We start from the raw sequence: 7500 nt of genomic DNA on the forward strand, positions 1-7500 counted from the left end.
CTTCAAAGGGGTTTTATACCCAAGACCGTAGATCAGGCGCGGCTTAGCTTAGAAACGCTATTTTCTTGTTGAACTAAAGCTCCAATTCTGCATGTTTTCATTCTCTTTACAGAGGTAACCTTGTCGTAATCGAAGATGGGATACTTAGGGGGGGGGGGGGGTCGTGTAATTGTTACGAATTGTCCAATGTCATTTTGATGGATGACCATGAGTGTTGACTGTCTGCAAGCCTTTCCTTCTTGTCTCGCCCCACTTTTCGCGCGGCCAACACATTAAAAGTCTTCCATATCCCCCCACGGAAACGCTTGCTACGCAGGCTAATGGCTCAGTTGCAAGGAAGGGAACAATTCCCACCCTGGCCAGAGTTTTTCTCTGTCCTTATGTGGGCCCATTTCATGAGTAGGGCTAACGCTCACACTACACTCTAATAGTTAAGTCTAATGGCTCAGTTCGTTGAGTATCGGACTTCCACGCGTGAAGGCTCGAACCACCGCCAGACCAACACTCGGTTATTAGAGTAACTGAGGAGAAAGCGCTACCGTCGTAATGACATCTGCAAATGGTTATACTTTCTAGGACGACAAACCGTAGGCCCTGTCTCAGAACTCTTCTTCACAACCCTCTGGGACAAAAAGAATCCACACACTATTCGCAAAGAGTAGGGCATGGAGTTACCGGCGTTGTGGTCTGTCCTTTGAAGAATATCATGGCTGGTAGAGTAAATTTCGGAAATATGACATGTAGCTACTCTAAACTCCGACCGTAAAGAAAGAGAATGATGATGAAACCATCACAACAGCAACATGAAAAGAAAGACTGAAAGACAATAACGTGCCCACATTCTGAAAGATTTTGCATCATGGTTGAGATCATCTATGTGTAAACAATCAAGGTAACAAAGGCTTGGCATTAAACTGTAAACAACAGGCAAAAGAAACATTCCGGCTCAGGTGAGCTAAAAAAAAAAAAAGGATAATCTGGTACTTGTCAATGTCTTGACAGATGGTTTAGTAGGCAGAATGAAAATCAGTAACCATCACACCAAAAATGTCAATCATCCACACCGGACAAGGTGTCTTTAACTGCTCTGTTTACGCTGTTGTCAACGTCATTACCTTCCAAATTAACTGTTGGAAGATAATGTGAAGTGCTATTTTCTACCCATGCAAACCACGTGAGCGTTAGCCCTACCAATGGAATTGGGCCCACACCCGGGGGCCCACACAAGGACAGAGAAAATGTCTGACCAGGGTGGGAATTGAACCCACGACCTTCGGGTTAGATCACCGCTGCTCTACCGACTGAGCTACAAGGTCAGACAGGACCCAACTAGTGGTCTAATGCAATTCCTGCATTTTGATTGGCTATGCTACTAGAGAACTATTATTAACAGTCCTCAAGTAGCGATAAGACTTCAAAAGCGTTATGCTTTCTTTCGTTTTGTTCTCAAATAAATATTTCTTTAACTTGCATTTGCTAACTTTATTATTGCCTTTTCTGTCTGACTAGTTGGGTGATACTAAAACAATTAGACCCTTCGCCCTCAAGGGCCATGGGTCAATAGCCCATTCGGCTTCACCTCATGGGCTATTGACCCGTAGCCCTTGTGGGCTACGGGTCCAATAGTTAGTTCTGTTGAAATATAAGTGCCACACGGCCAACGTTTGCAAAAACAATTACCTTACCTCAGTGTCATACTTTCAATTGCCCTTCATCCTGCAAAGACAGCAAAAATAGTTTCATAACAGCCAGAGGTTACATGTATGTTTTATGCAGATTTTGTGTATAAAAATCAGTGGATTGGGATTGCAATCAAAGTGTCAAAATCACAGTGTCTTAAAAATTTCACTGAAGGATAAACCCTTGCCAAAGGCAACATAGTCCACAAACTATGAGCAAAAGCAAAATCATGCAAGGTTCAGTTGTTCCGTGCTAGCAGATGCCTCTTTTCCTTTGCATTCACTGGGCTGACGAGTATGGGAAAGAGACCTCTGCATGCCATGGGTCGAAACTCACTTTCATCCAACCGTCGTCCACGACCTTAGATGGCATTGTTCAAAATGCATGCCCCATGATATGTTTGCTGACTGTGACTTGAGCCCACTGTGACCCACGCATTCCTTCAGTAATTCCGCTGTTGTTAAGTGAGCCCGCACAACACAAAGTTTAACGTGAGGATAACCGCGGCGCAACACAGTGAGTTTCAACCTGCGGCAGAGGTCTCTTTTCCCGTACTCATCAGCGCAGTTGACACAACAAGAAGACACCTCTGCTGGCAGGGAAGTTCAAGTTCTACAATCATTTGTGAAAGTTTCAAGTAAGTAGTAACTCTCATGCTGCATATGTCAATAAAAATAACGCCTGAATCCCTTATACATGTACTTGAAGCATTCATGTGCAAATTTTGATAAATTTTGTGAAACTGTGTTTCATAATGTTGACTGATTTACAGTCAACAGGGTCTGGAAGGGGCTTCGCGTAATCCGTGAGTTGATGCCAAAAAAACCGTGAATCGGGAAAACTGAAGAAATACAGCTGTGATTCGTGAATAATATATTACCGGTAACCGTGACGCGTGATCCTTTAAAGTTTTAGTGCGTGAATCAAGATTTCTGCCTTTATAATGTCGTGAACATCAGTCAACCCTTCACGAATACATGTAATTTGTCTGTCAAGATGGTTCGAAAAAGGTCTTCTGTCATTGTCATGTACTGACATAATCTACCATTGCTGTGTTTCGTACTTGACCTCTCTTGACTCATTTGTAGTTGACATGAACTGAGATGAGGGACGCGTTGAAAGACGACATGTTGTAATCATCTGTCCAAGTTACTGCCAATCAGAGCTTGGTTCGTTAGAAAATGAAAAGCTGCCTGTCAAATTTGTAACATGTGTTCACGTCCGGGTCGCCTGGACGTTTTCACATGCGAATTGTTGCAATGGCGAGCGCCCAAGTAATCGTACCGTCTAAACTAACTCGAACTTTATGACAGGTCGTTAACATCATAAAAAAATCAACGACCACGGAAGTTTTGAAGTTACAAAACAAAATGTGAAAGAGAAGAATTATAGAGTTAGGATATAACAACAATGAACTTCATTTGTACTTTATCAAAGTCAAACAAAGAGCGAAGAATCGTCGGGTTATGGATTCCTGGAATCGTTGATTTCATCACCAACTTTTTGTTGCCTTCCCATCTCAGGGTCAACTGATACGACCCAGGGGCGGATCCAGAAATTCCTGAAAGAGAGGGCCGAAGAAATTGCGGCGAGAGCACTAAAGGAATTCGGAATGTCGAAAGCAAAGTTCAAAACTGGCACGCAGATTTGAATACTCTGTTCAAATTTCAAAACAACTGGTCGCGCATGACATACATGTCATGATGTGGCTTGACTGTATTCATTTGGTTGTTCCTTGGAGTGTGTGATGAGTAGATAACTAGCCCTCAATTTTTCTTACATTATACATTGGTTTAGACCCCACCTTCAGGATAAAAATCCCACAATCAAATTCCATTGTATTGCTTTAAGGGTCCCCTCTTCAATGTTCTGCTTCCATTCTTGGGTGTCCCATTCCCTTCCAATGAATATATGACCTTTCTTTATGAAACCCCTGCAAAATGTGACAAAAACGTTGATAAAAAATGATGCTTGGTAAGTGATTGACACATTAACTTACCAAAACCAGCCGCATATGGGAAAAAGGTCAAATGCTACAGCATAGTTAACCTATTGACCCGTGGGAGTGAGACTTAATGCCAGACGATTTTACTCGTCAATTTCAGACTGGTGGTTCAGGAGTCAGTGGGTTCACAAAATCAGTCAGAAAAAATTGCTTGCAGAAAAATTCTCCATGAACAAACCCAGAGAGACTACTTAACACCAAGAGCCCCAAGTAGGAGTCTCCATGCCCTTTAATTTCTTGAGTCCCTTCCCGGAGATTGCGAAGATTTATTTTTAGAATACTTCCCAGGGGAGATACCACATTCCCACAGCTGAAGGAGCCAATCAAAACAGATCATATCCAAATAGGAAGTTTTTGAAAAATAAAATAAAAGGTTGACTTCAGTGCCTTCACTGTAGTGTGGAGGATGGACGCTCCAGCCAATTTCAGTTCTGACTATAGGAATACAACCTCGCCAATTAAACACCATTTCTCTGTTCCACCTATCACAATGTTTTACATGTATATGACCTTCTGTTGGTCATGAAATACTACGGTAATCTTTCTTCCAAGCATTCCTTCATCCCCTACAGCTGTCTGTAACAAATTTTATGACATGAGAGGGCAATGTACACGTAGGAGAGGAAGTGCAATTTAAGATAATCATTTATTTATTCTTTTTTTTTTTTCGGAAAATTACGGATTGAAATACACAATTAATTTTATTAATAATTCAATCTTTTGGATAAACTTACCAATAACACTTTGCACCATCCCTAAAGTAATAAAGGAAACTTCCGAGAGATGGATCATATAATTCTTCTCTTGTTTCTCCATCCTTATGTGAGATTAGTTCCCCTTTATACTCAGGAAGAAAAATCTCCTTTCATGAATGGTTTTGTGGTAAATAAGCCTCTTCCTAACATATCAAATCAAATTGGTCAAATTGAATGCAAAATAATATTGCAGTACTTAAGGAGCGCAAAGCACATAAGAAGTTTGATTGGAGTGCACAAAAGGTGAACAAGAGTTGCTAGAGGAATTAGCTTCTTGTCAGTGCTCTATAAAGTTGTAAAGTGCAGGCCACAGATGGTTTTTAATGACATGATGAGACGGTCATATTGGTGCACAAAACAATAGCAAATTATGGCTCACTGATGTTCTGCATTATAATAGAGTCAAATTCCCAAACGCCTTTTTTCCCTATCGTTCTGTGAACCAACATGGCTGCTGTGACGTCAGGTGAAAACCATCTATATCATATCCTGATGAACAATCAGTAAAAGCATTAAATTAAATTCAATTCTCTTATAACATGCTTTCACACAGACTTATCAAGGTAAAACATATCATGTAATGACAAATATTAAGGTGCAATGTGTTTACACCATGCAACAGATTACCTAATCTACAATTCAAACACTGAGCCGTTGGCGTATAATTAAGCAGGTATACATTAGAAACAAAATAAAAATTAATAACAATTATATGAGAAACAGCAAGTTGAAGTGACAATAGTTATGCAATAGGTCATGATCACATAACAATTGAGACTATTTACAACAAAATAACAAATAAAATAAGAGCTGGACAAGTAACAATAATATTCATTTACAAGCAATAGAGCGATTTTCAATTGAGTGTCGTAAAACCAAACCCAAAGTAATTACTTTAGCCAATCAGAAAGGACGGAGACAATCTGGTAAACCAATCAAGAATTGGAGTAATTACACGTAACCGACACAAAGCGCGGGAAAATGTCCACGCGCGAGCCACGATTGGTTTTGGTTTCACTTCTGATTGGTTGAAAAAGTGGCGCGAGAACTTTGAACCAATCACTGAGTGAAGTAATGCAAAACCAAAGTAATTATCTAATTACTTTCGACACTCAATTGAAAACCACTCTAACATGTGAAAAGGTCTAATTAGTTGCCGTGGTTAATGCGATTTTTGGAGTGGAGTTCATGCCTTTTGTTAAGGCCGTGCGGATTAGGTGTAAATAATAACTATTGTGTCATCCAATAGGCTTCTCTGTAGTAGTAACAGGCCTAAATTGAAAAACACCAGAAAACAGTAAACTTACTGATCATGTTTCAATTGGTGTTAGCTAATAAATATAGCACACGAACGCTCTTTTGCTTCTTTTTTTTTTTTTTTTTTTTGTTGTCTTATTTAGGTTTTGTTCCTTTCCAGTTAAGCGCCGATCAACTGGAAACTTCAACATCCCCTCCCCCCTTTTTCCGGGCAAACCACGGGCATTTAAAGTTTTGAAGATTGGACTGTTCAAATTCCCGCCCCCTTGGACCAAAGTAGTGTCCAAATGCCCTACCCTGTCGTCAGATTTGTCTGTCTGTCCCCAACTTTTGAAGACATTTTTTGTTAAGTTTCGATTTGATCGGCGCATTATAAATAATAATTATTGCCAGTTTGTATTACTTACCGAAGTTTTTCGGATACGAGGCGCACTCGGTTATAAGACGCACCTTTAACTTTCAAAATTGATGGCATTTACGTCACAAACTGAAAATCTCATCAAAATACTCGGTTCTAAGCCGCAATTTGGTTCAACTCATCGCTAGTTATGCTGTCTCAACTGAAGGTTGTAGTGTAGGTCAAGAACAGTGGCAAAATTCGCGACGAACGTTGGTGCGAGGCCACCATTTTGGAATCGCAGTAAGGGGAAGACTGGGACGAGTTTAACATACAAGATGGCAGCAAAGGATCAAACCTGGGAAAGAAGTTTCCGGTTCTCATCGTTGACAAATGCTTCCCCAAGAACCATCCATTGAACAAGATCTTCAATTGGCACACACTGAAACTGAGCTAATCTTGCATGCCAAACATGAAAACAATAATTGGATCCCACAACAAAAGAGTTCTTTCAGCATACACCACCCAAACACCTGGAGAACAGCATGACACATGTAACTGCGAAAGAAAACCAGAATGTCCGCTTGATGCCTCCAAAGTAAACACCATTTCTCTGTTCCACCTATCACAATGTTTTACATGTATATGACCTTCTGTTGGTCATGAAATACTACGGTAATCTTTCTTCTTGATGCCTCCAAACTAATGTATCTATCAAGACATTGTCACCTCCACTGACACAACGACTGAATCATACGTTGGACTAGCAACTGATTTTAAAGAACGCTTCAGAAACCACCATTCATCTTTAAGGCATGCCAGCAAGCGAAACGAAACAGCTTTAGCTAAAGAAGATTATGAAAAGACGATATCAGCACTTTTTTAGTGTCAAAATTTGTTTTCACAATTTCCATCTGAAAGCTGAAAAGTTCGGTATTATCGTCTGTTTGTGCCCATTCTGTTGTTGGTTTTGTCATTCTCTTCTAAAGCAAAAACTTGCAAAAGATCAGATTTAATGACGATTGGCGATGTGACATATATTCCTAATTATCAACTGCGCAACTTTTTCGTTGAGAAAAGGATTAAAAGTGAGTTCGGTGGTTACGACTGTTGTATCCGAGTACTAGTTGACCAAAAAATTGAGCAAATTGTACCTAAAATAACGTGGGTGACAAATTACTCCTTAATTTTGGCGCAAATTTTCAGCGTTAATTTATAATTTCACATGTGAAATTACTGTTGCTGTGGCAATTTTTGCTACAGTGCCAAAATGGCGTCCAAGTTTGAAAAAAACCCGCGTCTTACGAACGTAATTTGTAACCCATGATGTTAATAGTTAATCAAATGGTGTACTCGTGAAATTAGGGAATAATTTCACTTGCGTTTTCTCCAAAGTCAAATTATTTCCCTCGCCTGAAGGCTCTGGAAATTCAGTATTTGATTTTGGACAAAACGCGCGAGAAATT

At 40.1% G+C, this 7500-nt stretch overlaps 1 long non-coding RNA gene across 13 annotated transcripts in view; it reads right to left on the reverse strand.

The window, feature by feature from the left end:
• Positions 1-1041: 1041 nt before the first annotated feature.
• The window catches only part of LOC137997592 (uncharacterized), a 16392-nt gene continuing 9933 nt past the window's right edge, over positions 1042-7500 (reverse strand). For 5 of the 13 annotated variants that reach the window (XR_011122517.1, XR_011122516.1, XR_011122511.1 and 2 more), the window contains 3 exons: positions 6393-6592; positions 4420-4583; positions 1045-3613 (listed from right to left, as the gene is read on the reverse strand). This is a non-coding gene — a long non-coding RNA (uncharacterized lncRNA). Of the gene's footprint in view, positions 3614-4419; positions 4584-6392 lie in introns of all 13 variants that reach the window. The other 8 variants (XR_011122518.1, XR_011122512.1, XR_011122522.1 and 5 more) reach the window with 5 other exon arrangements.

The sequence above is a fragment of the Montipora foliosa genome, chromosome 3 (assembly GCF_036669935.1).
Source record: "Montipora foliosa isolate CH-2021 chromosome 3, ASM3666993v2, whole genome shotgun sequence".
Taxonomy (NCBI): domain Eukaryota; kingdom Metazoa; phylum Cnidaria; class Anthozoa; order Scleractinia; family Acroporidae; genus Montipora; species Montipora foliosa.